The sequence below is a fragment of the Phalangium opilio genome, unplaced genomic scaffold (assembly GCF_054372755.1).
Source record: "Phalangium opilio isolate 3A_F unplaced genomic scaffold, DU_Popi_V2 ptg001865l_1, whole genome shotgun sequence".
Classification (NCBI taxonomy): Eukaryota; Metazoa; Arthropoda; class Arachnida; order Opiliones; family Phalangiidae; genus Phalangium; species Phalangium opilio.
The window spans coordinates 390,348-412,054 of NW_028324263.1; the positions used below are offsets into that span (position 1 = coordinate 390,348).

The 21,707-nt window shown below is 38.3% G+C and overlaps 8 non-coding genes and 80 pseudogenes across 8 annotated transcripts; 3 read left to right on the top strand and 85 right to left on the bottom strand.

Moving 5' to 3' along the window:
* The first annotated feature begins 179 nt into the window (after window positions 1-179).
* On the top strand, window positions 180-298 carry LOC149581943 (5S ribosomal RNA; annotated as a pseudogene).
* A 121-nt stretch (window positions 299-419) lies between these two features.
* Window positions 420-538, top strand: LOC149581944 (5S ribosomal RNA; annotated as a pseudogene).
* Window positions 539-676: 138 nt separating this feature from the next.
* On the top strand, window positions 677-795 carry LOC149581945 (5S ribosomal RNA; annotated as a pseudogene).
* A 272-nt stretch (window positions 796-1,067) lies between these two features.
* LOC149581946 (5S ribosomal RNA) lies at window positions 1,068-1,186 on the bottom strand (annotated as a pseudogene).
* Window positions 1,187-1,323: 137 nt separating this feature from the next.
* Window positions 1,324-1,442, bottom strand: LOC149581947 (5S ribosomal RNA; annotated as a pseudogene).
* Window positions 1,443-1,563: 121 nt separating this feature from the next.
* LOC149581948 (5S ribosomal RNA) lies at window positions 1,564-1,666 on the bottom strand (annotated as a pseudogene).
* Window positions 1,667-1,802: 136 nt separating this feature from the next.
* Window positions 1,803-1,921, bottom strand: LOC149581949 (5S ribosomal RNA). The gene has a single exon (XR_016380664.1). It is a non-coding gene; the product is annotated as a 5S ribosomal RNA (ribosomal RNA).
* Window positions 1,922-2,058: 137 nt separating this feature from the next.
* LOC149581950 (5S ribosomal RNA) lies at window positions 2,059-2,177 on the bottom strand. Its single transcript, XR_016380653.1, has one exon. It is a non-coding gene; the product is annotated as a 5S ribosomal RNA (ribosomal RNA).
* A 116-nt stretch (window positions 2,178-2,293) lies between these two features.
* LOC149581951 (5S ribosomal RNA) lies at window positions 2,294-2,412 on the bottom strand (annotated as a pseudogene).
* A 137-nt stretch (window positions 2,413-2,549) lies between these two features.
* On the bottom strand, window positions 2,550-2,668 carry LOC149581952 (5S ribosomal RNA; annotated as a pseudogene).
* A 122-nt stretch (window positions 2,669-2,790) lies between these two features.
* LOC149581953 (5S ribosomal RNA) lies at window positions 2,791-2,893 on the bottom strand (annotated as a pseudogene).
* Window positions 2,894-3,029: 136 nt separating this feature from the next.
* Window positions 3,030-3,148, bottom strand: LOC149581954 (5S ribosomal RNA; annotated as a pseudogene).
* A 134-nt stretch (window positions 3,149-3,282) lies between these two features.
* Window positions 3,283-3,401, bottom strand: LOC149581955 (5S ribosomal RNA; annotated as a pseudogene).
* Window positions 3,402-3,523: 122 nt separating this feature from the next.
* On the bottom strand, window positions 3,524-3,626 carry LOC149581956 (5S ribosomal RNA; annotated as a pseudogene).
* Window positions 3,627-3,762: 136 nt separating this feature from the next.
* Window positions 3,763-3,881, bottom strand: LOC149581957 (5S ribosomal RNA). The gene has a single exon (XR_016380665.1). It is a non-coding gene; the product is annotated as a 5S ribosomal RNA (ribosomal RNA).
* A 137-nt stretch (window positions 3,882-4,018) lies between these two features.
* LOC149581958 (5S ribosomal RNA) lies at window positions 4,019-4,137 on the bottom strand. The gene has a single exon (XR_016380684.1). It is a non-coding gene; the product is annotated as a 5S ribosomal RNA (ribosomal RNA).
* A 137-nt stretch (window positions 4,138-4,274) lies between these two features.
* Window positions 4,275-4,393, bottom strand: LOC149581959 (5S ribosomal RNA; annotated as a pseudogene).
* Window positions 4,394-4,529: 136 nt separating this feature from the next.
* Window positions 4,530-4,648, bottom strand: LOC149581960 (5S ribosomal RNA; annotated as a pseudogene).
* A 122-nt stretch (window positions 4,649-4,770) lies between these two features.
* On the bottom strand, window positions 4,771-4,873 carry LOC149581961 (5S ribosomal RNA; annotated as a pseudogene).
* A 121-nt stretch (window positions 4,874-4,994) lies between these two features.
* LOC149581962 (5S ribosomal RNA) lies at window positions 4,995-5,113 on the bottom strand (annotated as a pseudogene).
* Window positions 5,114-5,250: 137 nt separating this feature from the next.
* LOC149581963 (5S ribosomal RNA) lies at window positions 5,251-5,369 on the bottom strand (annotated as a pseudogene).
* A 122-nt stretch (window positions 5,370-5,491) lies between these two features.
* Window positions 5,492-5,594, bottom strand: LOC149581964 (5S ribosomal RNA; annotated as a pseudogene).
* A 136-nt stretch (window positions 5,595-5,730) lies between these two features.
* Window positions 5,731-5,849, bottom strand: LOC149581965 (5S ribosomal RNA; annotated as a pseudogene).
* A 134-nt stretch (window positions 5,850-5,983) lies between these two features.
* On the bottom strand, window positions 5,984-6,102 carry LOC149581966 (5S ribosomal RNA; annotated as a pseudogene).
* A 122-nt stretch (window positions 6,103-6,224) lies between these two features.
* LOC149581967 (5S ribosomal RNA) lies at window positions 6,225-6,327 on the bottom strand (annotated as a pseudogene).
* Window positions 6,328-6,463: 136 nt separating this feature from the next.
* Window positions 6,464-6,582, bottom strand: LOC149581968 (5S ribosomal RNA; annotated as a pseudogene).
* A 122-nt stretch (window positions 6,583-6,704) lies between these two features.
* On the bottom strand, window positions 6,705-6,807 carry LOC149581969 (5S ribosomal RNA; annotated as a pseudogene).
* Window positions 6,808-6,929: 122 nt separating this feature from the next.
* LOC149581970 (5S ribosomal RNA) lies at window positions 6,930-7,032 on the bottom strand (annotated as a pseudogene).
* A 136-nt stretch (window positions 7,033-7,168) lies between these two features.
* Window positions 7,169-7,287, bottom strand: LOC149581971 (5S ribosomal RNA; annotated as a pseudogene).
* Window positions 7,288-7,423: 136 nt separating this feature from the next.
* On the bottom strand, window positions 7,424-7,542 carry LOC149581972 (5S ribosomal RNA; annotated as a pseudogene).
* A 122-nt stretch (window positions 7,543-7,664) lies between these two features.
* On the bottom strand, window positions 7,665-7,767 carry LOC149581973 (5S ribosomal RNA; annotated as a pseudogene).
* Window positions 7,768-7,902: 135 nt separating this feature from the next.
* LOC149581974 (5S ribosomal RNA) lies at window positions 7,903-8,021 on the bottom strand (annotated as a pseudogene).
* A 136-nt stretch (window positions 8,022-8,157) lies between these two features.
* Window positions 8,158-8,276, bottom strand: LOC149581975 (5S ribosomal RNA; annotated as a pseudogene).
* Window positions 8,277-8,398: 122 nt separating this feature from the next.
* LOC149581976 (5S ribosomal RNA) lies at window positions 8,399-8,501 on the bottom strand (annotated as a pseudogene).
* A 136-nt stretch (window positions 8,502-8,637) lies between these two features.
* Window positions 8,638-8,756, bottom strand: LOC149581977 (5S ribosomal RNA). Its single transcript, XR_016380666.1, has one exon. It is a non-coding gene; the product is annotated as a 5S ribosomal RNA (ribosomal RNA).
* A 137-nt stretch (window positions 8,757-8,893) lies between these two features.
* On the bottom strand, window positions 8,894-9,012 carry LOC149581978 (5S ribosomal RNA). Its single transcript, XR_016380701.1, has one exon. It is a non-coding gene; the product is annotated as a 5S ribosomal RNA (ribosomal RNA).
* Window positions 9,013-9,149: 137 nt separating this feature from the next.
* On the bottom strand, window positions 9,150-9,268 carry LOC149581979 (5S ribosomal RNA; annotated as a pseudogene).
* A 136-nt stretch (window positions 9,269-9,404) lies between these two features.
* Window positions 9,405-9,523, bottom strand: LOC149581980 (5S ribosomal RNA; annotated as a pseudogene).
* Window positions 9,524-9,645: 122 nt separating this feature from the next.
* On the bottom strand, window positions 9,646-9,748 carry LOC149581981 (5S ribosomal RNA; annotated as a pseudogene).
* Window positions 9,749-9,869: 121 nt separating this feature from the next.
* Window positions 9,870-9,988, bottom strand: LOC149581982 (5S ribosomal RNA; annotated as a pseudogene).
* A 137-nt stretch (window positions 9,989-10,125) lies between these two features.
* LOC149581983 (5S ribosomal RNA) lies at window positions 10,126-10,244 on the bottom strand (annotated as a pseudogene).
* A 122-nt stretch (window positions 10,245-10,366) lies between these two features.
* LOC149581984 (5S ribosomal RNA) lies at window positions 10,367-10,469 on the bottom strand (annotated as a pseudogene).
* A 135-nt stretch (window positions 10,470-10,604) lies between these two features.
* LOC149581985 (5S ribosomal RNA) lies at window positions 10,605-10,725 on the bottom strand (annotated as a pseudogene).
* A 122-nt stretch (window positions 10,726-10,847) lies between these two features.
* Window positions 10,848-10,950, bottom strand: LOC149581986 (5S ribosomal RNA; annotated as a pseudogene).
* A 135-nt stretch (window positions 10,951-11,085) lies between these two features.
* On the bottom strand, window positions 11,086-11,204 carry LOC149581987 (5S ribosomal RNA; annotated as a pseudogene).
* Window positions 11,205-11,326: 122 nt separating this feature from the next.
* On the bottom strand, window positions 11,327-11,429 carry LOC149581988 (5S ribosomal RNA; annotated as a pseudogene).
* Window positions 11,430-11,564: 135 nt separating this feature from the next.
* LOC149581989 (5S ribosomal RNA) lies at window positions 11,565-11,683 on the bottom strand (annotated as a pseudogene).
* A 122-nt stretch (window positions 11,684-11,805) lies between these two features.
* On the bottom strand, window positions 11,806-11,908 carry LOC149581990 (5S ribosomal RNA; annotated as a pseudogene).
* A 121-nt stretch (window positions 11,909-12,029) lies between these two features.
* LOC149581991 (5S ribosomal RNA) lies at window positions 12,030-12,148 on the bottom strand (annotated as a pseudogene).
* A 137-nt stretch (window positions 12,149-12,285) lies between these two features.
* Window positions 12,286-12,404, bottom strand: LOC149581992 (5S ribosomal RNA; annotated as a pseudogene).
* A 122-nt stretch (window positions 12,405-12,526) lies between these two features.
* Window positions 12,527-12,629, bottom strand: LOC149581993 (5S ribosomal RNA; annotated as a pseudogene).
* A 135-nt stretch (window positions 12,630-12,764) lies between these two features.
* Window positions 12,765-12,885, bottom strand: LOC149581994 (5S ribosomal RNA; annotated as a pseudogene).
* Window positions 12,886-13,007: 122 nt separating this feature from the next.
* On the bottom strand, window positions 13,008-13,110 carry LOC149581995 (5S ribosomal RNA; annotated as a pseudogene).
* Window positions 13,111-13,245: 135 nt separating this feature from the next.
* Window positions 13,246-13,364, bottom strand: LOC149581996 (5S ribosomal RNA; annotated as a pseudogene).
* A 136-nt stretch (window positions 13,365-13,500) lies between these two features.
* Window positions 13,501-13,619, bottom strand: LOC149581997 (5S ribosomal RNA; annotated as a pseudogene).
* A 122-nt stretch (window positions 13,620-13,741) lies between these two features.
* On the bottom strand, window positions 13,742-13,844 carry LOC149581998 (5S ribosomal RNA; annotated as a pseudogene).
* A 136-nt stretch (window positions 13,845-13,980) lies between these two features.
* Window positions 13,981-14,099, bottom strand: LOC149581999 (5S ribosomal RNA). Its single transcript, XR_016380667.1, has one exon. It is a non-coding gene; the product is annotated as a 5S ribosomal RNA (ribosomal RNA).
* A 137-nt stretch (window positions 14,100-14,236) lies between these two features.
* On the bottom strand, window positions 14,237-14,355 carry LOC149582000 (5S ribosomal RNA). Its single transcript, XR_016380714.1, has one exon. It is a non-coding gene; the product is annotated as a 5S ribosomal RNA (ribosomal RNA).
* A 137-nt stretch (window positions 14,356-14,492) lies between these two features.
* LOC149582001 (5S ribosomal RNA) lies at window positions 14,493-14,611 on the bottom strand (annotated as a pseudogene).
* A 136-nt stretch (window positions 14,612-14,747) lies between these two features.
* Window positions 14,748-14,866, bottom strand: LOC149582002 (5S ribosomal RNA; annotated as a pseudogene).
* A 122-nt stretch (window positions 14,867-14,988) lies between these two features.
* On the bottom strand, window positions 14,989-15,091 carry LOC149582003 (5S ribosomal RNA; annotated as a pseudogene).
* A 121-nt stretch (window positions 15,092-15,212) lies between these two features.
* On the bottom strand, window positions 15,213-15,331 carry LOC149582004 (5S ribosomal RNA; annotated as a pseudogene).
* A 137-nt stretch (window positions 15,332-15,468) lies between these two features.
* LOC149582005 (5S ribosomal RNA) lies at window positions 15,469-15,587 on the bottom strand (annotated as a pseudogene).
* Window positions 15,588-15,709: 122 nt separating this feature from the next.
* Window positions 15,710-15,812, bottom strand: LOC149582006 (5S ribosomal RNA; annotated as a pseudogene).
* A 135-nt stretch (window positions 15,813-15,947) lies between these two features.
* LOC149582007 (5S ribosomal RNA) lies at window positions 15,948-16,068 on the bottom strand (annotated as a pseudogene).
* A 122-nt stretch (window positions 16,069-16,190) lies between these two features.
* On the bottom strand, window positions 16,191-16,293 carry LOC149582008 (5S ribosomal RNA; annotated as a pseudogene).
* A 135-nt stretch (window positions 16,294-16,428) lies between these two features.
* LOC149582009 (5S ribosomal RNA) lies at window positions 16,429-16,547 on the bottom strand (annotated as a pseudogene).
* Window positions 16,548-16,669: 122 nt separating this feature from the next.
* On the bottom strand, window positions 16,670-16,772 carry LOC149582010 (5S ribosomal RNA; annotated as a pseudogene).
* A 135-nt stretch (window positions 16,773-16,907) lies between these two features.
* On the bottom strand, window positions 16,908-17,026 carry LOC149582011 (5S ribosomal RNA; annotated as a pseudogene).
* A 122-nt stretch (window positions 17,027-17,148) lies between these two features.
* LOC149582012 (5S ribosomal RNA) lies at window positions 17,149-17,251 on the bottom strand (annotated as a pseudogene).
* A 121-nt stretch (window positions 17,252-17,372) lies between these two features.
* On the bottom strand, window positions 17,373-17,491 carry LOC149582013 (5S ribosomal RNA; annotated as a pseudogene).
* Window positions 17,492-17,628: 137 nt separating this feature from the next.
* Window positions 17,629-17,747, bottom strand: LOC149582014 (5S ribosomal RNA; annotated as a pseudogene).
* A 122-nt stretch (window positions 17,748-17,869) lies between these two features.
* On the bottom strand, window positions 17,870-17,972 carry LOC149582015 (5S ribosomal RNA; annotated as a pseudogene).
* Window positions 17,973-18,107: 135 nt separating this feature from the next.
* On the bottom strand, window positions 18,108-18,228 carry LOC149582016 (5S ribosomal RNA; annotated as a pseudogene).
* A 122-nt stretch (window positions 18,229-18,350) lies between these two features.
* Window positions 18,351-18,453, bottom strand: LOC149582017 (5S ribosomal RNA; annotated as a pseudogene).
* Window positions 18,454-18,588: 135 nt separating this feature from the next.
* LOC149582018 (5S ribosomal RNA) lies at window positions 18,589-18,707 on the bottom strand (annotated as a pseudogene).
* Window positions 18,708-18,829: 122 nt separating this feature from the next.
* Window positions 18,830-18,932, bottom strand: LOC149582019 (5S ribosomal RNA; annotated as a pseudogene).
* Window positions 18,933-19,068: 136 nt separating this feature from the next.
* On the bottom strand, window positions 19,069-19,187 carry LOC149582020 (5S ribosomal RNA; annotated as a pseudogene).
* Window positions 19,188-19,322: 135 nt separating this feature from the next.
* LOC149582021 (5S ribosomal RNA) lies at window positions 19,323-19,441 on the bottom strand (annotated as a pseudogene).
* Window positions 19,442-19,563: 122 nt separating this feature from the next.
* On the bottom strand, window positions 19,564-19,666 carry LOC149582022 (5S ribosomal RNA; annotated as a pseudogene).
* A 136-nt stretch (window positions 19,667-19,802) lies between these two features.
* Window positions 19,803-19,921, bottom strand: LOC149582023 (5S ribosomal RNA; annotated as a pseudogene).
* A 134-nt stretch (window positions 19,922-20,055) lies between these two features.
* LOC149582024 (5S ribosomal RNA) lies at window positions 20,056-20,174 on the bottom strand (annotated as a pseudogene).
* A 122-nt stretch (window positions 20,175-20,296) lies between these two features.
* Window positions 20,297-20,399, bottom strand: LOC149582025 (5S ribosomal RNA; annotated as a pseudogene).
* Window positions 20,400-20,535: 136 nt separating this feature from the next.
* LOC149582026 (5S ribosomal RNA) lies at window positions 20,536-20,654 on the bottom strand (annotated as a pseudogene).
* A 135-nt stretch (window positions 20,655-20,789) lies between these two features.
* LOC149582027 (5S ribosomal RNA) lies at window positions 20,790-20,908 on the bottom strand (annotated as a pseudogene).
* Window positions 20,909-21,030: 122 nt separating this feature from the next.
* LOC149582028 (5S ribosomal RNA) lies at window positions 21,031-21,133 on the bottom strand (annotated as a pseudogene).
* Window positions 21,134-21,268: 135 nt separating this feature from the next.
* On the bottom strand, window positions 21,269-21,387 carry LOC149582029 (5S ribosomal RNA; annotated as a pseudogene).
* A 122-nt stretch (window positions 21,388-21,509) lies between these two features.
* LOC149582030 (5S ribosomal RNA) lies at window positions 21,510-21,612 on the bottom strand (annotated as a pseudogene).
* Window positions 21,613-21,707: the final 95 nt, after the last annotated feature.

The window sequence follows — 21,707 nt, forward strand, 5'->3', positions numbered from 1 at the left end:
ATCGTTATATTTGCTTGAATTAAAGCAAAAAGTACAAAAATAATGGTTTCAGTGGTTATATTTTAAAATAGTGAAAAAATTCTCAAAAGCAAACATGTTTTCTTATTGTTATTGTTTTATAATGATGAAGGTTAATTTGTCTCACTTAATTTAAATTCGAATTATTAACTAGCACTCTCGGCAACGACCATATCACGCTGAATACACCGGTTCTCGTCCTATCACCGAAGTTAAGCAGCGACGAGCGCAGTCAGTACTTGGGAGGGAAACCACTTAGGAACACTGCGTGCCGTTGGCTTTTTCACTTTTTTTCTTCTTTTAAATTCCAATAGATATGAAAAAAGCAAACATATCTTCCTTTTTTTATTGTTTTATAAAGATGAAGGTTAATTAATTTCAAATTATTAACTAGCACTCTCGGCAACGGCCATATCACGCTGAATACACCGGTTCTCGTCCGATCACCGAAGTTAAGCAGCGTCGAGCGCAGTCATTACTTGGAAGGGAGACCACTTAGGAGCACTGCGTGCCGTTGGCTTTTTCACTTTTTTTTTCCTCTTTTAAATTTTAATAGATATGAAAAAAGCAAACATGTTTTCTTATTGTTATTGTTTTAAAATTATGAAGGTGAATTTGTCTCACTTAATTTAAATTCGAATTATTAACTAGCACTCTCGGCAACGACCATATCACGCTGAAAACACCGGTTCTCGTCCGATCACCGAAGTTAAGCAGCGTCGACCGCATACAGTACTTGGGAGGGAGAACACTTAGGAACACTGCGTGCCGTTGGCTTTTTCACTTTTTTTTCCTCTTTTAAATTCCAATAGATATGAAAAAAGCAAACTTATCTTCTTTTTGTTATTGTTTTATAAAGATGAAAGTAAATTAAATTCAAATTATTAACTAGCACTCTCGGCAACGGCCATATCACGCTGAATACACCGGTTCGAATTTAAATTAAGTGAGACAAATTAACCTTCATCATTTTAAAACAATAACAAAAAGAAAACATGTTTGCTTTTTTCATATCTATTAAAATTTAAAAGAGGAAAAAAAAGTGAAAAAGCCAACGAAACGCAGTGTTCCTAAGTGGTTTCCCTCCCAAGTACTGACTTCGCTCGAAGCTGCTTAACTTCGGTGATCGGACGAGAACCGGTGTTTTCAGCGTGATATGGCCGTTGCCGAGAGTGCTATTTAATAATTCGAATTTAAATTAAGTGAGACAAATTAACCTTCATCTTTTTAAAACAATAACAAAAAGAAAATATGTTTGCTTTTTTCATATCTATTGGAATTTAAAAGAGGAAAAAAAAGTGAAATAGCCAACGGCACGCAGTGTTCCTAAGTGGTCTCCCTCCCAAGTACTGACTGCGCTCGACGCTGCTTAACTTCGGTAATCGGACGAGAACCGGTGTTGTCAGCGTGATATGGCCGTTGCCGAGAGTGCTATTTAATAATATGAATTTAATTAACCTTCATCTTTAAAAACAATAACAAAAAGAAGATATGTTTGCTTTTTTCATATCTCATGGAATTTAAAAGAGGAAATAAAAGTGAAAAAGCCAACGGCACGCAAAGTTTCCAAGTACTGACTGCGCTCGACGCTGCTTAACTTCGGTGATCGGACGAGAACCGGTGTTTTCAGCGTGATATGGCCGTTGCCGAGAGTGCTAGATAATAATTCGAATTTTAATTAAGTGAGACAAATTAACCTTCATCTTTTTAAAACAATAACAAAAAGAAAATATGTTTGCTGTTTTCATATCTATTGGAATTTAAAAGAGGAAAAAAAGTGAAAAAGCCAACGGCACGCAGTGTTCCTAAGTGGTCTCCCTCCCAAGTACTGACTGCGCTCGACGCTTCTTAACTTCGGTGATCGGACGAGAACCGGTGTTTTCAGCGTGATATGGCCGTTGCCGAGAGTGCTAGATAATAATTCGAATTTAAATTAAGTGAGACAAATTAACCATCATCTTTTTAAAACAATAACAAAAAGAAAATATATTTGCTTTTTTCATATCTATTGGAATTTAAAAGAGGAAAAAAAAGTGAAAAAGCCAACGGCACGCAGTGTTCCTAAGTGGTCTCCCTCCCAAGTACTGACTGCGCTCGACGCTGCTTAACTTCGGTGATCGGACGAGAACCGGTGTTTTCAGCGTGATATGGCCGTTGCCGAGAGTGCTATTTAATAATTCGAATTTAAATTAAGTGAGACAAATTAACCTTCATCTTTTTAAAACAATAACAAAAAGAAAATATGTTTGCTTTAAAAGAGGAAAAAAAGTGAAAAAGCCAACGGCACGCAGTGTTCCTAAGTGGTCTCCCTCCCAAGTACTGACTGCGCTCGACGCTGCTTAACCTCGGTGATCAGACGAGAACCGGTGTTTTCAGCGTCATATGGCTGTTGCCGAGAGTGCTATTTAATAATTCGAATTTAAATTAAGTGAGACAAATTAACCTTCATCTTTTTAAAACAATAACAAAAAGATAATATGTTGGCTTTTTTCATATCTATTGGAATTTAAAAGAGGAAAAAAAAGCGAAAAAGCCAACGGCACGCAGTGTTCCTAAGTGGTCTCCCTCCCAAGTACTGACTGCGCTCGACGCTCCTTAACTTCGGTGATCGGACGAGAACCGGTGTTTTCAGCGTGATATGGCCGTTGCCGAGAGTGCTATTTAAAAATTCGAATTTAATTAACCTTCATCTTTATAAATCAATAAGAAAAAGAAGATATGTTTGCTTTTTTCATATCTCATGGAATTTAAAAGAGGAAATAAAAGTGAAAAAGCCAACGGCACGCAAAGTTTCCAAGTACTGACTGCGCTCGTCGCTGCTTAACTTCGGTGATCGGACGAGAACCGGTGTTTTCAGCGTGATATGGCCGTTGCCGAGAGTGCTAGATAATAATTCGAATTTAAATTAAGTGAGACAAATTAACCTTCATCTTTTTAAAACAATAACAAAAAGAAAATATGTTTGCTGTTTTCATATCTATTGGAATTTAAAAGAGGAAAAAAAGTGAAAAAGCCAACGGCACGCAGTGTTCCTAAGTGGTCTCCCTCCCAAGTACTGACTGCGCTCGACGCTGCTTAACTTCAATGATCGGACGAGAACCGGTATTTTCAGCGTGATATGACCGTTGCCGAGAGTGTTAGATAATAATTCGAATTTAAATTAAGTGAGACAAATTAACCTTCATCTTTAAAAAAAAACAAAAAGATAATATGTTGGCTTTTTTCATATCTATTGGAATTTAAAAGAGGAAAAAAAAGCGAAAAAGCCAACGGCACGCAGTTGTCCTAAGTGGTCTCCCTCCCAAGTACTGACTGCGCTCGACGCTCCTTAACTTCGGTGATCGGACGAGAACCGGTGTTTTCAGCGTGATATGGCCGTTGCCGAGAGTGCTATTTAATAATTCGAATTTAATTAACCTTCATCTTTATAAATCAATAAGAAAAAGAAGATATGTTTGCTTTTTTCATATCTCATGGAATTTAAAAGAGGAAATAAAAGTGAAAAAGCCAACGGCACGCAAAGTTTCCAAGTACTGACTGCGCTCGACGCTGCTTAACTTCGGTGATCGGACGAGAACCGGTGTTTTCAGCGTGATATGGCCGTTGCCGAGAGTGCTAGATAATAATTCGAATTTTAATTAAGTGAGACAAATTAACCTTCATCTTTTTAAAACAATAACAAAAAGAAAATATGTTTGCTGTTTTCATATCTATTGGAATTTAAAAGAGGAAAAAAAGTGAAAAAGCCAACGGCACGCAGTGTTCCTAAGTGGTCTCCCTCCCAAGTACTGACTGCGCTCGACGCTTCTTAACTTCGGTGATCGGACGAGAACCGGTGTTTTCAGCGTGATATGGCCGTTGCCGAGAGTGCTAGATAATAATTCGAATTTAAATTAAGTGAGACAAATTAACCATCATCTTTTTAAAACAATAACAAAAAGAAAATATATTTGCTTTTTTCATATCTATTGGAATTTAAAAGAGGAAAAAAAAGTGAAAAAGCCAACGGCACGCAGTGTTCCTAAGTGGTCTCCCTCCCAAGTACTGACTGCGCTCGACGCTGCTTAACTTCGGTGATCGGACGAGAACCGGTGTTTTCAGCGTGATATGGCCGTTGCCGAGAGTGCTATTTAATAATTCGAATTTAAATTAAGTGAGACAAATTAACCTTCATCTTTTTAAAACAATAACAAAAAGAAAATATGTTTGCTTTTTTCATATCTATTGGAATTTAAAAGAGGAAAAAAAAGTGGAAAAGCCAACGGCACGCAGTGTTCCTAACTGGTCTCCCTCCCAAGTACTGACTGCGCTCGACGCTGCTTAACTTCGGTGATCCGACGAGAACCGGTGTTTTCAGCGTGATATGGCCGTTGCCGAGAGTGCTAGATAATAATTCGAATTTAAATTAAGTGAGACAAATTAACCATCATCTTTTTAAAACAATAACAAAAAGAAAATATGTTTGCTTTTTTCATATCTATTGGAATTTAAAAGAGGAAAAAAAGTGAAAAAGCCAACGGCACGCAGTGTTCCTAAATGGTCTCCCTCCCAAGTACTGACTGCGCTCGATGCTCCTTAACTTCGGTGATCGGACGAGAACCGGTGTTTTCAGCGTGATAAGGCCGTTGCCGAGAGTGCTATTTAATAATTCGAATTTAATTAACCTTCATCTTTATAAATCAATAAGAAAAAGAAGATATGTTTGCTTTTTTCATATCTCATGGAATTTAAAAGGGGAAATAAAAGTGAAAAAGCCAACGGCACGCAGAGTTTCCAAGTACTGACTGCGCTCGACGCTGCTTAACTTCGGTGATCGGACGAGAACCGGTGTTTTCAGCGTGATATGGCCGTTGCCGAGAGTGCTAGTTAATAATTTGAATTTAATTAACGTTCATCTTTATAAAACAATAACAAAAAGAAAATATGTTTGCTTTTTTCATATCTATTGGAATTTAAAAGAGGAAAAAAAGTGAAAAAGCCAACGGCACGCAGTGTTCCTAAGTGGTCTCCCTCCCAAGTACTGACTGCGCTCGACGCTGCTTAACCTCGGTGATCAGACGAGAACCGGTGTTTTCAGCGTCATATGGCTGTTGCCGAGAGTGCTATTTAATAATTCGAATTTAAATTAAGTGAGACAAATTAACCTTCATCTTTTTAAAACAATAACAAAAAGATAATATGTTGGCTTTTTTCATATCTATTGGAATTTAAAAGAGGAAAAAAAAGCGAAAAAGCCAACGGCACGCAGTGTTCCTAAGTGGTCTCCCTCCCAAGTACTGACTGCGCTCGACGCTCCTTAACTTCGGTGATCGGACGAGAACCGGTGTTTTCAGCGTGATATGGCCGTTGCCGAGAGTGCTATTTAATAATTCGAATTTAATTAACCTTCATCTTTATAAATCAATAAGAAAAAGAAGATATGTTTGCTTTTTTCATATCTCATGGAATTTAAAAGAGGAAATAAAAGTGAAAAAGCCAACGGCACGCAAAGTTTCCAAGTACTGACTGCGCTCGTCGCTGCTTAACTTCAGTGATCGGACGAGAACCGGTGTTTTCAGCGTGATATGGCCGTTGCCGAGAGTGCTAGATAATAATTCGAATTTAAATTAAGTGAGACAAATTAACCTTCATCTTTTTAAAACAATAACAAAAAGAAAATATGTTTGCTGTTTTCATATCTATTGGAATTTAAAAGAGGAAAAAAAGTGAAAAAGCCAACGGCACGCAGTGTTCCTAAGTGGTCTCCCTCCCAAGTACTGACTGCGCTCGACGCTTCTTAACTTCGGTGATCGGACGAGAACCGGTATTTTCAGCGTGATATGGCCGTTGCCGAGAGTGCTAGATAATAATTCGAATTTAAATTAAGTGAGACAAATTAACCTTCATCTTTAAAAAAAAACAAAAAGATAATATGTTGGCTTTTTTCATATCTATTGGAATTTAAAAGAGGAAAAAAAAGCGAAAAAGCCAACGGCACGCAGTTGTCCTAAGTGGTCTCCCTCCCAAGTACTGACTGCGCTCGACGCTCCTTAACTTCGGTGATCGGACGAGAACCGGTGTTTTCAGCGTGATATGGCCGTTGCCGAGAGTGCTATTTAATAATTCGAATTTAATTAACCTTCATCTTTATAAATCAATAAGAAAAAGAAGATATGTTTGCTTTTTTCATATCTCATGGAATTTAAAAGAGGAAATAAAAGTGAAAAAGCCAACGGCACGCAAAGTTTCCAAGTACTGACTGCGCTCGACGCTGCTTAACTTCGGTGATCGGACGAGAACCGGTGTTTTCAGCGTGATATGGCCGTTGCCGAGAGTGCTAGATAATAATTCGAATTTAAATTAAGTGAGACAAATTAACCTTCATCTTTTTAAAAAAAACAAAAAGATAATATGTTGGCTTTTTTCATATCTATTGGAATTTAAAAGAGAAAAAAAAAAGCGAAAAAGCCAACGGCACGCAGTGTTCCTAAGTGGTCTCCCTCCCAAGTACTGACTGCGCTCGACGCTCCTTAACTTCGGTGATCGGACGATAACCGGTGTTTTCAGCGTGATATGGCCGTTGCCGAGAGTGCTATTTAATAATTCGAATTTAATTAACCTTCATCTTTATAAATCAATAAGAAAAAGAAGATTTGTTTGCTTTTTTCATATCTCATGGAATTTAAAAGAGGAAATAAAAGTGAAAAAGCCAACGGCACGCAAAGTTTCCAAGTACTGACTGCGCTCGACGCTGCTTAACTTCGGTGATCGGACGAGAACCGGTGTTTTCAGCGTGATATGGCCGTTGCCGAGAGTGCTATTTAATAATTCGAATTTAATTAACCTTCATCTTTATAAATCAATAAGAAAAAGAAGATATGTTTGCTTTTTTCATATCTCATGGAATTTAAAAGAGGAAATAAAAGTGAAAAAGCCAACGGCACGCAAAGTTTCCAAGTACTGACTGCGCTCGTCGCTGCTTAACTTCGGTGATCGGACGAGAACCGGTGTTTTCAGCGTGATATGGCCGTTGCCGAGAGTGCTAGATAATAATTCGAATTTAAATTAAGTGAGACAAATTAACCTTCATCTTTTTAAAACAATAACAAAAAGAAAATATGTTTGCTGTTTTCATATCTATTGGAATTTAAAAGAGGAAAAAAAGTGAAAAAGCCAACGGCACGCAGTGTTCCTAAGTGGTCTCCCTCCCAAGTACTGACTGCGCTCGACGCTTCTTAACTTCGGTGATCGGACGAGAACCGGTATTTTCAGCGTGATATGGCCGTTGCCGAGAGTGCTAGATAATAATTCGAATTTAAATTAAGTGAGACAAATTAACCTTCATCTTTAAAAAAAAAAACAAAAAGATAATATGTTGGCTTTTTTCATATCTATTGGAATTTAAAAGAGGAAAAAAAAGCGAAAAAGCCAACGGCACGCAGTTGTCCTAAGTGGTCTCCCTCCCAAGTACTGACTGCGCTCGACGCTCCTTAACTTCGGTGATCGGAGGAGAACCGGTGTTTTCAGCGTGATATGGCCGTTGCCGAGAGTGCTATTTAATAATTCGAATTTAATTAACCTTCATATTTATAAATCAATAAGAAAAAGAAGATATGTTTGCTTTTTTCATATCTCATGGAATTTAAAAGAGGAAATAAAAGTGAAAAAGCCAACGGCACGCAAAGTTTCCAAGTACTGACTGCGCTCGACGCTGCTTAACTTCGGTGATCGGACGAGAACCGGTGTTTTCAGCGTGATATGGCCGTTGCCGAGAGTGCTAGATAATAATTCGAATTTAAATTAAGTGAGACAAATTAACCTTCATCTTTTTAAAAAAAACAAAAAGATAATATGTTGGCTTTTTTCATATCTATTGGAATTTAAAAGAGGAAAAAAAAGCGAAAAAGCCAACGGCACGCAGTGTTCCTAAGTGGTCTCCCTCCCAAGTACTGACTGCGCTCGACGCTGCTTAACCTCGGTGATCAGACGAGAACCGGTGTTTTCAGCGTCATATGGCCGTTGCCGAGAGTGCTATTTAATAATTCGAATTTAAATTAAGTGAGACAAATTAACCTTCATCTTTTTAAAAAAATCAAAAAGAAGATATGTTTGGTTTTTTCATATCTATTGGAATTTAAAGGAGGAAAAAAAAAGTGAAAAAGCCAACGGCACGCAGTGTTCCTAAGTGGTCTCCCTCCCAAGTACTGACTGCGCTCGACGCTCCTTAACTTCGGTGATCGGACGAGAACCGGTGTTTTCAGCGTGATATGGCCGTTGCCGAGAGTGCTATTTAATAATTCGAATTTAATTAACATTCATCTTTATAAATCAATAAGAAAAAGAAGATATGTTTGCTTTTTTCATATCTCATGGAATTTAAAAGAGGAAATAAAAGTGAAAAAGCCAACGGCACGCAAAGTTTCCAAGTACTGACTGCGCTCGACGCTGCTTAACTTCGGTGATCGGACGAGAACCGGTGTTTTCAGCGTGATATGGCCGTTGCCGAGAGTGCTAGATAATAATTCGAATTTTAATTAAGTGAGACAAATTAACCTTCATCTTTTTAAAACAATAACAAAAAGAAAATATGTTTGCTGTTTTCATATCTATTGGAATTTAAAAGAGGAAAAAAAGTGAAAAAGCCAACGGCACGCAGTGTTCCTAAGTGGTCTCCCTCCCAAGTACTGACTGCGCTCGACGCTTCTTAACTTCGGTGATCGGACGAGAACCGGTGTTTTCAGCGTGATATGGCCGTTGCCGAGAGTGCTAGATAATAATTCGAATTTAAATTAAGTGAGACAAATTAACCATCATCTTTTTAAAACAATAACAAAAAGAAAATATATTTGCTTTTTTCATATCTATTGGAATTTAAAAGAGGAAAAAAAAGTGAAAAAGCCAACGGCACGCAGTGTTCCTAAGTGGTCTCCCTCCCAAGTACTGACTGCGCTCGACGCTGCTTAACTTCGGTGATCGGACGAGAACCGGTGTTTTCAGCGTGATATGGCCGTTGCCGAGAGTGCTATTTCATAATTCGAATTTAAATTAAGTGAGACAAATTAACCTTCATCTTTTTAAAACAATAACAAAAAGAAAATATGTTTGCTTTTTTCATATCTATTGGAATTTAAAAGAGGAAAAAAAAGTGGCAAAGCCAACGGCACGCAGTGTTCCTAACTTGTCTCCCTCCCAAGTACTGACTGCGCTCGACGCTGCTTAACTTCGGTGATCCGACGAGAACCGGTGTTTTCAGCGTGATATGGCCGTTGCCGAGAGTGCTAGATAATAATTCGAGTTTAAATTAAGTGAGACAAATTAACCATCATCTTTTTAAAACAATAAAAAAAAGAAAATATGTTTGCTTTTTTCATATCTATTGGAATTTAAAAGAGGAAAAAAAGTGAAAAAGCCAACGGCACGCAGTGTTCCAAAATGGTCTCCCTCCCAAGTACTGACTGCGCTCGATGCTCCTTAACTTCGGTGATCGGACGAGAACCGGTGTTTTCAGCGTGATATGGCCGTTGCCGAGAGGGCTATTTAATAATTCGAATTTAATTAACCTTCATCTTTATAAATCAATAAGAAAAAGAAGATATGTTTGCTTTTTTCATATCTCATGGAATTTAAAAGGGGAAATAAAAGTGAAAAAGCCAACGGCACGCAGAGTTTCCAAGTACTGACTGCGCTCGACGCTGCTTAACTTCGGTGATCGGACGAGAACCGGTGTTTTCAGCGTGATATGGCCGTTGCCGAGAGTGCTAGTTAATAATTTGTATTTAATTAACGTTCATCTTTATAAAACAATAACAAAAAGAAAATATGTTTGCTTTTTTCATATCTATTGGAATTTAAAAGAGGAAAAAAAGTGAAAAAGCCAACGGCACGCAGTGTTCCTAAGTGGTCTCCCTCCCAAGTACTGACTGCGCTCGACGCTGCTTAACCTCGGTGATCAGACGAGAACCGGTGTTTTCAGCGTCATATGGCTGTTGCCGAGAGTGCTATTTAATAATTCGAATTTAAATTAAGTGAGACAAATTAACCTTCATCTTTTTAAAACAATAACAAAAAGATAATATGTTGGCTTTTTTCATATCTATTGGAATTTAAAAGAGGAAAAAAAAGCGAAAAAGCCAACGGCACGCAGTGTTCCTAAGTGGTCTCCCTCCCAAGTACTGACTGCGCTCGACGCTCCTTAACTTCGGTGATCGGACGAGAACCGGTGTTTTCAGCGTGATATGGCCGTTGCCGAGAGTGCTATTTAATAATTCGAATTTAATTAACCTTCATCTTTATAAATCAATAAGAAAAAGAAGATATGTTTGCTTTTTTCATATCTCATGGAATTTAAAAGAGGAAATAAAAGTGAAAAAGCCAACGGCACGCAAAGTTTCCAAGTACTGACTGCGCTCGTCGCTGCTTAACTTCGGTGATCGGACGAGAACCGGTGTTTTCATCGTGATATGGCCGTTGCCGAGAGTGCTAGATAATAATTCGAATTTAAATTAAGTGAGACAAATTAACCTTTGTCTTTAAAAAAAAAACAAAAAGATAATATGTTGGCTTTTTTCATATCTATTGGAATTTAAAAGAGGAAAAAAAAGCGAAAAAGCCAACGGCACGCAGTTGTCCTAAGTGGTCTCCCTCCCAAGTACTGACTGCGCTCGACGCTCCTTAACTTCGGTGATCGGACGAGAACCGGTGTTTTCAGCGTGAAATATGGCCGTTGCCGAGAGTGCTATTTAATAATTCGAATTTAATTAACCTTCATCTTTATAAATCAATAAGAAAAAGAAGATATGTTTGCTTTTTTCATATCTCATGGAATTTAAAAGAGGAAATAAAAGTGAAAAAGCCAACGGCACGCAAAGTTTCCAAGTACTGACTGCGCTCGACGCTGCTTAACTTCGGTGATCGGACGAGAACCGGTGTTTTCAGCGTGATATGGCCGTTGCCGAGAGTGCTAGATAATAATTCGAATTTAAATTAAGTGAGACAAATTAACCTTCATCTTTTTAAAAAAAACAAAAAGATAATATGTTGGCTTTTTTCATATCTATTGGAATTTAAAAGAGGAAAAAAAAGCGAAAAAGCCAACGGCACGCAGTGTTCCTAAGTGGTCTCCCTCCCAAGTACTGACTGCGCTCGACGCTCCTTAACTTCGGTGATCGGACGATAACCGGTGTTTTCAGCGTGATATGGCCGTTGCCGAGAGTGCTATTTAATAATTCGAATTTAATTAACCTTCATCTTTATAAATCAATAAGAAAAAGAAGATTTGTTTGCTTTTTTCATATCTCATGGAATTTAAAAGAGGAAATAAAAGTGAAAAAGCCAACGGCACGCAAAGTTTCCAAGTACTGACTGCGCTCGACGCTGCTTAACTTCGGTGATCGGACGAGAACCGGTGTTTTCAGCGTGATATGGCCGTTGCCGAGAGTGCTAGATAATAATTCGAATTTAAATTAAGTGAGACAAATTAACCTTCATCTTTTTAAAAAAAACAAAAAGATAATATGTTGGCTTTTTTCATATCTATTGGAATTTAAAAGAGGAAAAAAAAGCGAAAAAGCCAACGGCACGCAGTGTTCCTAAGTGGTCTCCCTCCCAAGTACTGACTGCGCTCGACGCTCCTTAACTTCGGTGATCGGACGAGAACCGGTGTTTTCAGCGTGATATGGCCGTTGCCGAGAGGGCTATTTAATAATTCGAATTTAATTAACCTTCATCTTTATAAATCAATAAGAAAAAGAAGATATGTTTGCTTTTTTCATATCTCATGGAATTTAAAAGGGGAAATAAAAGTGAAAAAGCCAACGGCACGCAGAGTTTCCAAGTACTGACTGCGCTCGACGCTGCTTAACTTCGGTGATCGGACGAGAACCGGTGTTTTCAGCGTGATATGGCCGTTGCCGAGAGTGCTAGTTAATAATTTGTATTTAATTAACGTTCATCTTTATAAAACAATAACAAAAAGAAAATATGTTTGCTTTTTTCATATCTATTGGAATTTAAAAGAGGAAAAAAAGTGAAAAAGCCAACGGCACGCAGTGTTCCTAAGTGGTCTCCCTCCCAAGTACTGACTGCGCTCGACGCTGCTTAACCTCGGTGATCAGACGAGAACCGGTGTTTTCAGCGTCATATGGCTGTTGCCGAGAGTGCTATTTAATAATTCGAATTTAAATTAAGTGAGACAAATTAACCTTCATCTTTTTAAAACAATAACAAAAAGATAATATGTTGGCTTTTTTCATATCTATTGGAATTTAAAAGAGGAAAAAAAAGCGAAAAAGCCAACGGCACGCAGTGTTCCTAAGTGGTCTCCCTCCCAAGTACTGACTGCGCTCGACGCTCCTTAACTTCGGTGATCGGACGAGAACCGGTGTTTTCAGCGTGATATGGCCGTTGCCGAGAGTGCTATTTAATAATTCGAATTTAATTAACCTTCATCTTTATAAATCAATAAGAAAAAGAAGATATGTTTGCTTTTTTCATATCTCATGGAATTTAAAAGAGGAAATAAAAGTGAAAAAGCCAACGGCACGCAAAGTTTCCAAGTACTGACTGCGCTCGTCGCTGCTTAACTTCGGTGATCGGACGAGAACCGGTGTTTTCATCGTGATATGGCCGTTGCCGAGAGTGCTAGATAATAATTCGAATTTAAATTAAGTGAGACAAATTAACCTTTGTCTTTAAAAAAAAAACAAAAAGATAATATGTTGGCTTTTTTCATATCTATTGGAATTTAAAAGAGGAAAAAAAAGCGAAAAAGCCAACGGCACGCAGTTGTCCTAAGTGGTCTCCCTCCCAAGTACTGACTGCGCTCGACGCTCCTTAACTTCGGTGATCGGACGAGAACCGGTGTTTTCAGCGTGAAATATGGCCGTTGCCGAGAGTGCTATTTAATAATTCGAATTTAATTAACCTTCATCTTTATAAATCAATAAGAAAAAGAAGATATGTTTGCTTTTTTCATATCTCATGGAATTTAAAAGAGGAAATAAAAGTGAAAAAGCCAACGGCACGCAAAGTTTCCAAGTACTGACTGCGCTCGACGCTGCTTAACTTCGGTGATCGGACGAGAACCGGTGTTTTCAGCGTGATATGGCCGTTGCCGAGAGTGCTAGATAATAATTCGAATTTAAATTAAGTGAGACAAATTAACCTTCATCTTTTTAAAAAAAACAAAAAGATAATATGTTGGCTTTTTTCATATCTATTGGAATTTAAAAGAGGAAAAAAAAGCGAAAAAGCCAACGGCACGCAGTGTTCCTAAGTGGTCTCCCTCCCAAGTACTGACTGCGCTCGACGCTCCTTAACTTCGGTGATCGGACGATAACCGGTGTTTTCAGCGTGATATGGCCGTTGCCGAGAGTGCTATTTAATAATTCGAATTTAAATTAAGTGAGACAAATTAACCTTCATCTTTTTAAAAAAATCAAAAAGAAGATATGTTTGGTTTTTTCATATCTATTGGAATTTAAAGGAGGAAAAAAAAAGTGAAAAAGCCAACGGCACGCAGTGTTCCTAAGTGGTCTCCCTCCCAAGTACTGACTGCGCTCGACGCTCCTTAACTTCGGTGATCGGACGAGAACCGGTGTTTTCAGCGTGATATGGCCGTTGCCGAGAGTGCTATTTAATAATTCGAATTTAATTAACATTCATCTTTATAAATCAATAAGAAAAAGAAGATATGTTTGCTTTTTTCATATCTCATGGAATTTAAAAGAGGAAATAAAAGTGAAAAAGCCAACGGCACGCAAAGTTTCCAAGTACTGACTGCGCTCGACGCTGCTTAACTTCGGTGATCGGACGAGAACCGGTGTTTTCAGCGTGATATGGCCGTTGCCGAGAGTGCTAGATAATAATTCGAATTTTAATTAAGTGAGACAAATTAACCTTCATCTTTTTAAAACAATAACAAAAAGAAAATATGTTTGCTGTTTTCATATCTATTGGAATTTAAAAGAGGAAAAAAAGTGAAAAAGCCAACGGCACGCAGTGTTCCTAAGTGGTCTCCCTCCCAAGTACTGACTGCGCTCGACGCTTCTTAACTTCGGTGATCGGACGAGAACCGGTGTTTTCAGCGTGATATGGCCGTTGCCGAGAGTGCTAGATAATAATTCGAATTTAAATTAAGTGAGACAAATTAACCATCATCTTTTTAAAACAATAACAAAAAGAAAATATATTTGCTTTTTTCATATCTATTGGAATTTAAAAGAGGAAAAAAAAGTGAAAAAGCCAACGGCACGCAGTGTTCCTAAGTGGTCTCCCTCCCAAGTACTGACTGCGCTCGACGCTGCTTAACTTCGGTGATCGGACGAGAACCGGTGTTTTCAGCGTGATATGGCCGTTGCCGAGAGTGCTATTTCATAATTCGAATTTAAATTAAGTGAGACAAATTAACCTTCATCTTTTTAAAACAATAACAAAAAGAAAATATGTTTGCTTTTTTCATATCTATTGGAATTTAAAAGAGGAAAAAAAAGTGGCAAAGCCAACGGCACGCAGTGTTCCTAACTTGTCTCCCTCCCAAGTACTGACTGCGCTCGACGCTGCTTAACTTCGGTGATCCGACGAGAACCGGTGTTTTCAGCGTGATATGGCCGTTGCCGAGAGTGCTAGATAATAATTCGAGTTTAAATTAAGTGAGACAAATTAACCATCATCTTTTTAAAACAATAAAAAAAAGAAAATATGTTTGCTTTTTTCATATCTATTGGAATTTAAAAGAGGAAAAAAAGTGAAAAAGCCAACGGCACGCAGTGTTCCAAAATGGTCTCCCTCCCAAGTACTGACTGCGCTCGATGCTCCTTAACTTCGGTGATCGGACGAGAACCGGTGTTTTCAGCGTGATATGGCCGTTGCCGAGAGGGCTATTTAATAATTCGAATTTAATTAACCTTCATCTTTATAAATCAATAAGAAAAAGAAGATATGTTTGCTTTTTTCATATCTCATGGAATTTAAAAGGGGAAATAAAAGTGAAAAAGCCAACGGCACGCAGAGTTTCCAAGTACTGACTGCGCTCGACGCTGCTTAACTTCGGTGATCGGACGAGAACCGGTGTTTTCAGCGTGATATGGCCGTTGCCGAGAGTGCTAGTTAATAATTTGTATTTAATTAACGTTCATCTTTATAAAACAATAACAAAAAGAAAATATGTTTGCTTTTTTCATATCTATTGGAATTTAAAAGAGGAAAAAAAGTGAAAAAGCCAACGGCACGCAGTGTTCCTAAGTGGTCTCCCTCCCAAGTACTGACTGCGCTCGACGCTGCTTAACCTCGGTGATCAGACGAGAACCGGTGTTTTCAGCGTCATATGGCTGTTGCCGAGAGTGCTATTTAATAATTCGAATTTAAATTAAGTGAGACAAATTAACCTTCATCTTTTTAAAACAATAACAAAAAGATAATATGTTGGCTTTTTTCATATCTATTGGAATTTAAAAGAGGAAAAAAAAGCGAAAAAGCCAACGGCACGCAGTGTTCCTAAGTGGTCTCCCTCCCAAGTACTGACTGCGCTCGACGCTCCTTAACTTCGGTGATCGGACGAGAACCGGTGTTTTCAGCGTGATATGGCCGTTGCCGAGAGTGCTATTTAATAATTCGAATTTAATTAACCTTCATCTTTATAAATCAATAAGAAAAAGAAGATATGTTTGCTTTTTTCATATCTCATGGAATTTAAAAGAGGAAATAAAAGTGAAAAAGCCAACGGCACGCAAAGTTTCCAAGTACTGACTGCGCTCGTCGCTGCTTAACTTCGGTGATCGGACGAGAACCGGTGTTTTCATCGTGATATGGCCGTTGCCGAGAGTGCTAGATAATAATTCGAATTTAAATTAAGTGAGACAAATTAACCTTTGTCTTTAAAAAAAAAACAAAAAGATAATATGTTGGCTTTTTTCATATCTATTGGAATTTAAAAGAGGAAAAAAAAGCGAAAAAGCCAACGGCACGCAGTTGTCCTAAGTGGTCTCCCTCCCAAGTACTGACTGCGCTCGACGCTCCTTAACTTCGGTGATCGGACGAGAACCGGTGTTTTCAGCGTGAAATATGGCCGTTGCCGAGAGTGCTATTTAATAATTCGAATTTAATTAACCTTCATCTTTATAAATCAATAAGAAAAAGAAGATATGTTTGCTTTTTTCATATCTCATGGAATTTAAAAGAGGAAATAAAAGTGAAAAAGCCAACGGCACGCAAAGTTTCCAAGTACTGACTGCGCTCGACGCTGCTTAACTTCGGTGATCGGACGAGAACCGGTGTTTTCAGCGTGATATGGCCGTTGCCGAGAGTGCTAGATAATAATTCGAATTTAAATTAAGTGAGACAAATTAACCTTCATCTTTTTAAAAAAAACAAAAAGATAATATGTTGGCTTTTTTCATATCTATTGGAATTTAAAAGAGGAAAAAAAAGCGAAAAAGCCAACGGCACGCAGTGTTCCTAAGTGGTCTCCCTCCCAAGTACTGACTGCGCTCGACGCTCCTTAACTTCGGTGATCGGACGATAACCGGTGTTTTCAGCGTGATATGGCCGTTGCCGAGAGTGCTATTTAATAATTCGAATTTAATTAACCTTCATCTTTATAAATCAATAAGAAAAAGAAGATTTGTTTGCTTTTTTCATATCTCATGGAATTTAAAAGAGGAAATAAAAGTGAAAAAGCCAACGGCACGCAAAGTTTCCAAGTACTGACTGCGCTCGACGCTGCTTAACTTCGGTGATCGGACGAGAACCGGTGTTTTCAGCGTGATATGGCCGTTGCCGAGAGTGCTAGATAATAATTCGAATTTAAATTAAGTGAGACAAATTAACCTTCATCTTTTTAAAAAAAACAAAAAGATAATATGTTGGCTTTTTTCATATCTATTGGAATTTAAAAGAGGAAAAAAAAGCGAAAAAGCCAACGGCACGCAGTGTTCCTAAGTGGTCTCCCTCCCAAGTACTGACTGCGCTCGACGCTCCTTAACTTCGGTGATCGGACGAGAACCGGTGTTTTCAGCGTGATATGGCCGTTGCCGAGAGGGCTATTTAATAATTCGAATTTAATTAACCTTCATCTTTATAAATCAATAAGAAAAAGAAGATATGTTTGCTTTTTTCATATCTCATGGAATTTAAAAGGGGAAATAAAAGTGAAAAAGCCAACGGCACGCAGAGTTTCCAAGTACTGACTGCGCTCGACGCTGCTTAACTTCGGTGATCGGACGAGAACCGGTGTTTTCAGCGTGATATGGCCGTTGCCGAGAGTGCTAGTTAATAATTTGTATTTAATTAACGTTCATCTTTATAAAACAATAACAAAAAGAAAATATGTTTGCTTTTTTCATATCTATTGGAATTTAAAAGAGGAAAAAAAGTGAAAAAGCCAACGGCACGCAGTGTTCCTAAGTGGTCTCCCTCCCAAGTACTGACTGCGCTCGACGCTGCTTAACCTCGGTGATCAGACGAGAACCGGTGTTTTCAGCGTCATATGGCTGTTGCCGAGAGTGCTATTTAATAATTCGAATTTAAATTAAGTGAGACAAATTAACCTTCATCTTTTTAAAACAATAACAAAAAGATAATATGTTGGCTTTTTTCATATCTATTGGAATTTAAAAGAGGAAAAAAAAGCGAAAAAGCCAACGGCACGCAGTGTTCCTAAGTGGTCTCCCTCCCAAGTACTGACTGCGCTCGACGCTCCTTAACTTCGGTGATCGGACGAGAACCGGTGTTTTCAGCGTGATATGGCCGTTGCCGAGAGTGCTATTTAATAATTCGAATTTAATTAACCTTCATCTTTATAAATCAATAAGAAAAAGAAGATATGTTTGCTTTTTTCATATCTCATGGAATTTAAAAGAGGAAATAAAAGTGAAAAAGCCAACGGCACGCAAAGTTTCCAAGTACTGACTGCGCTCGTCGCTGCTTAACTTCGGTGATCGGACGAGAACCGGTGTTTTCATCGTGATATGGCCGTTGCCGAGAGTGCTAGATAATAATTCGAATTTAAATTAAGTGAGACAAATTAACCTTTGTCTTTAAAAAAAAAACAAAAAGATAATATGTTGGCTTTTTTCATATCTATTGGAATTTAAAAGAGGAAAAAAAAGCGAAAAAGCCAACGGCACGCAGTTGTCCTAAGTGGTCTCCCTCCCAAGTACTGACTGCGCTCGACGCTCCTTAACTTCGGTGATCGGACGAGAACCGGTGTTTTCAGCGTGAAATATGGCCGTTGCCGAGAGTGCTATTTAATAATTCGAATTTAATTAACCTTCATCTTTATAAATCAATAAGAAAAAGAAGATATGTTTGCTTTTTTCATATCTCATGGAATTTAAAAGAGGAAATAAAAGTGAAAAAGCCAACGGCACGCAAAGTTTCCAAGTACTGACTGCGCTCGACGCTGCTTAACTTCGGTGATCGGACGAGAACCGGTGTTTTCAGCGTGATATGGCCGTTGCCGAGAGTGCTAGATAATAATTCGAATTTAAATTAAGTGAGACAAATTAACCTTCATCTTTTTAAAAAAAACAAAAAGATAATATGTTGGCTTTTTTCATATCTATTGGAATTTAAAAGAGGAAAAAAAAGCGAAAAAGCCAACGGCACGCAGTGTTCCTAAGTGGTCTCCCTCCCAAGTACTGACTGCGCTCGACGCTCCTTAACTTCGGTGATCGGACGATAACCGGTGTTTTCAGCGTGATATGGCCGTTGCCGAGAGTGCTATTTAATAATTCGAATTTAATTAACCTTCATCTTTATAAATCAATAAGAAAAAGAAGATTTGTTTGCTTTTTTCATATCTCATGGAATTTAAAAGAGGAAATAAAAGTGAAAAAGCCAACGGCACGCAAAGTTTCCAAGTACTGACTGCGCTCGACGCTGCTTAACTTCGGTGATCGGACGAGAACCGGTGTTTTCAGCGTGATATGGCCGTTGCCGAGAGTGCTAGATAATAATTCGAATTTAAATTAAGTGAGACAAATTAACCTTCATCTTTTTAAAACAATAACAAAAAGAAAATATGTTTGCTGTTTTCATATCTATTGGAATTTAAAAGAGGAAAAAAAGTGAAAAAGCCAACGGCACGCAGTGTTCCTAAGTGGTCTCCCTCCCAAGTACTGACTGCGCTCGACGCTGCTTAACCTCGGTGATCAGACGAGAACCGGTGTTTTCAGCGTCATATGGCCGTTGCCGAGAGTGCTATTTAATAATTCGAATTTAAATTAAGTGAGACAAATTAACCTTCATCTTTTTGAAAAAAACAAAAAGATAATATGTTGGCTTTTTTCATATCTATTGGAATTTAAAAGAGGAAAAAAAAGCAAAAAAGCCAACGGCACGCAGTGTTCCTAAGTGGTCTCCCTCCCAAGTACTGACTGCGCTCGACGCTCCTTAACTTCGGTGATCGGACAAGAACCGGTGTTTTCAGCGTGATATGGCCGTTGCCGAGAGTGCTATTTAATAATTCGAATTTAATTAACCTTCATCTTTATAAATCAATAAGAAAAAGAAGATATGTTTGCTTTTTTCATATCTCATGGAATTTAAAAGAGGAAATAAAAGTGAAAAAGCCAACGGCACGCAAAGTTTCCAAGTACTGACTGCGCTCGACGCTGCTTAACTTCGGTGATCGGACGAGAACCGGTGTTTTCAGCGTGATATGGCCGTTGCCGAGAGTGCTAGATAATAATTCGAATTTAAATTAAGTGAGACAAATTAACTTTCATCTTTTTAAAACAATAACAAAAAGAAAATATGTTTGCTGTTTTCATATCTATTGGAATTTAAAAGAGGAAAAAAAGTGAAAAAGCCAACGGCACGCAGTGTTCCTAAGTGGTCTCCCTCCCAAGTACCGACTGCGCTCGACGCTTCTTAACTTCGGTGATCGGACGAGAACCGGTATTTTCAGCGTGATATGGCCGTTGCCGAGAGTGCTAGATAATAATTCGAATTTAAATTAAGTGAGACAAATTAACCTTCATCTTTTTAAAAAAAAAAAAAGATAATATGTTGGCTTTTTTCATATCTATTGGAATTTAAAAGAGGAAAAAAAAGCGAAAAAGCCAACGGCACGCAGTGTTCCTAAGTGGTCTCCCTCCCAAGTACTGACTGCGCTCGACGCTCCTTAACTTCGGTGATCGGACGAGAACCGGTGTTTTCAGCGTGATATGGCCGTTGCCGAGAGTGCTATTTAATAATTCGAATTTAATTAACCTTCATCTTTATAAATCAATAAGAAAAAGAAGATATGTTTGCTTTTTTCATATCTCATGGAATTTAAAAGAGGAAATAAAAGTGAAAAAGCCAACGGCACGCAAAGTTTCCAAGTACTGACTGCGCTCGACGCTGCTTAACTTCGGTGATCGGACGAGAACCGGTGTTTTCAGCGTGATATGGCCGTTGCCGAGAGTGCTAGATAATAATTCGAATTTAAATTAAGTGAGACAAATTAACCTTCATCTTTTTAAAACAATAACAAAAAGAAAATATGTTTGCTGTTTTCATATCTATTGGAATTTAAAAGAGGAAAAAAAGTGAAAAAGCCAACGGCACGCAGTGTTCCTAAGTGGTCTCCCTCCCAAGTACTGACTGCGCTCGACGCTTCTTAACTTCGGTGATCGGACGAGAACCGGTATTTTCAGCGTGATATGGCCGTTGCCGAGAGTGCTAGATAATAATTCGAATTTAAATTAAGTGAGACAAATTAACCTTCATCTTTTTAAAAAAAACAAAAAAATAATATTTTGGCTTTTTTCATATCTATTGGAATTTAAAAGAGGAAAAAAAAGCGAAAAAGCCAACGGCACGCAGTGTTCCTAAGTGGTCTCCCTCCCAAGTACTGACTGCGCTCGACGCTCCTTAACTTCGGTGATCGGACGAGAACCGGTGTTTTCAGCGTGATATGGCCGTTGCCGAGAGTGCTATTTAATAATTCGAATTTAATTAACCTTCATCTTTATAAATCAATAAGAAAAAGAAGATATGTTTGCTTTTTTCATATCTCATGGAATTTAAAAGAGGAAATAAAAGTGAAAAAGCCAACGGCACGCAAAGTTTCCAAGTACTGACTGCGCTCGACGCTGCTTAACTTCGGTGATCGGACGAGAACCGGTGTTTTCAGCGTGATATGGCCGTTGCCGAGAGTGCTAGATAATAATTCGAATTTAAATTAAGTGAGACAAATTAACCTTCATCTTTTTAAAAAAAACAAAAAGATAATATGTTGGCTTTTTTCATATCTATTGGAATTTAAAAGAGGAAAAAAAAGCGAAAAAGCCAACGGCACGCAGTGTTCCTAAGTTGTCTCCCTCCCAAGTACTGACTGCGCTCGACGCTCCTTAACTTCGGTGATCGGACGAGAACCGGTGTTTTCAGCGTGATATGGCCGTTGCCGAGAGTGCTATTTAATAATTCGAATTTAATTAACCTTCATCTTTATAAATCAATAAGAAAAAGAAGATATGTTTGCTTTTTTCATATCTCATGGAATTTAAAAGAGGAAATAAAAGTGAAAAAGCCAACGGCACGCAAAGTTTCCAAGTACTGACTGCGCTCGACGCTGCTTAACTTCGGTGATCGGACGAGAACCGGTGTTTTCAGCGTGATATGGCCGTTGCCGAGAGTGCTAGATAATAATTCGAATTTAAATTAAGTGAGACAAATTAACTTTCATCTTTTTAAAACAATAACAAAAAGAAAATATGTTTGCTGTT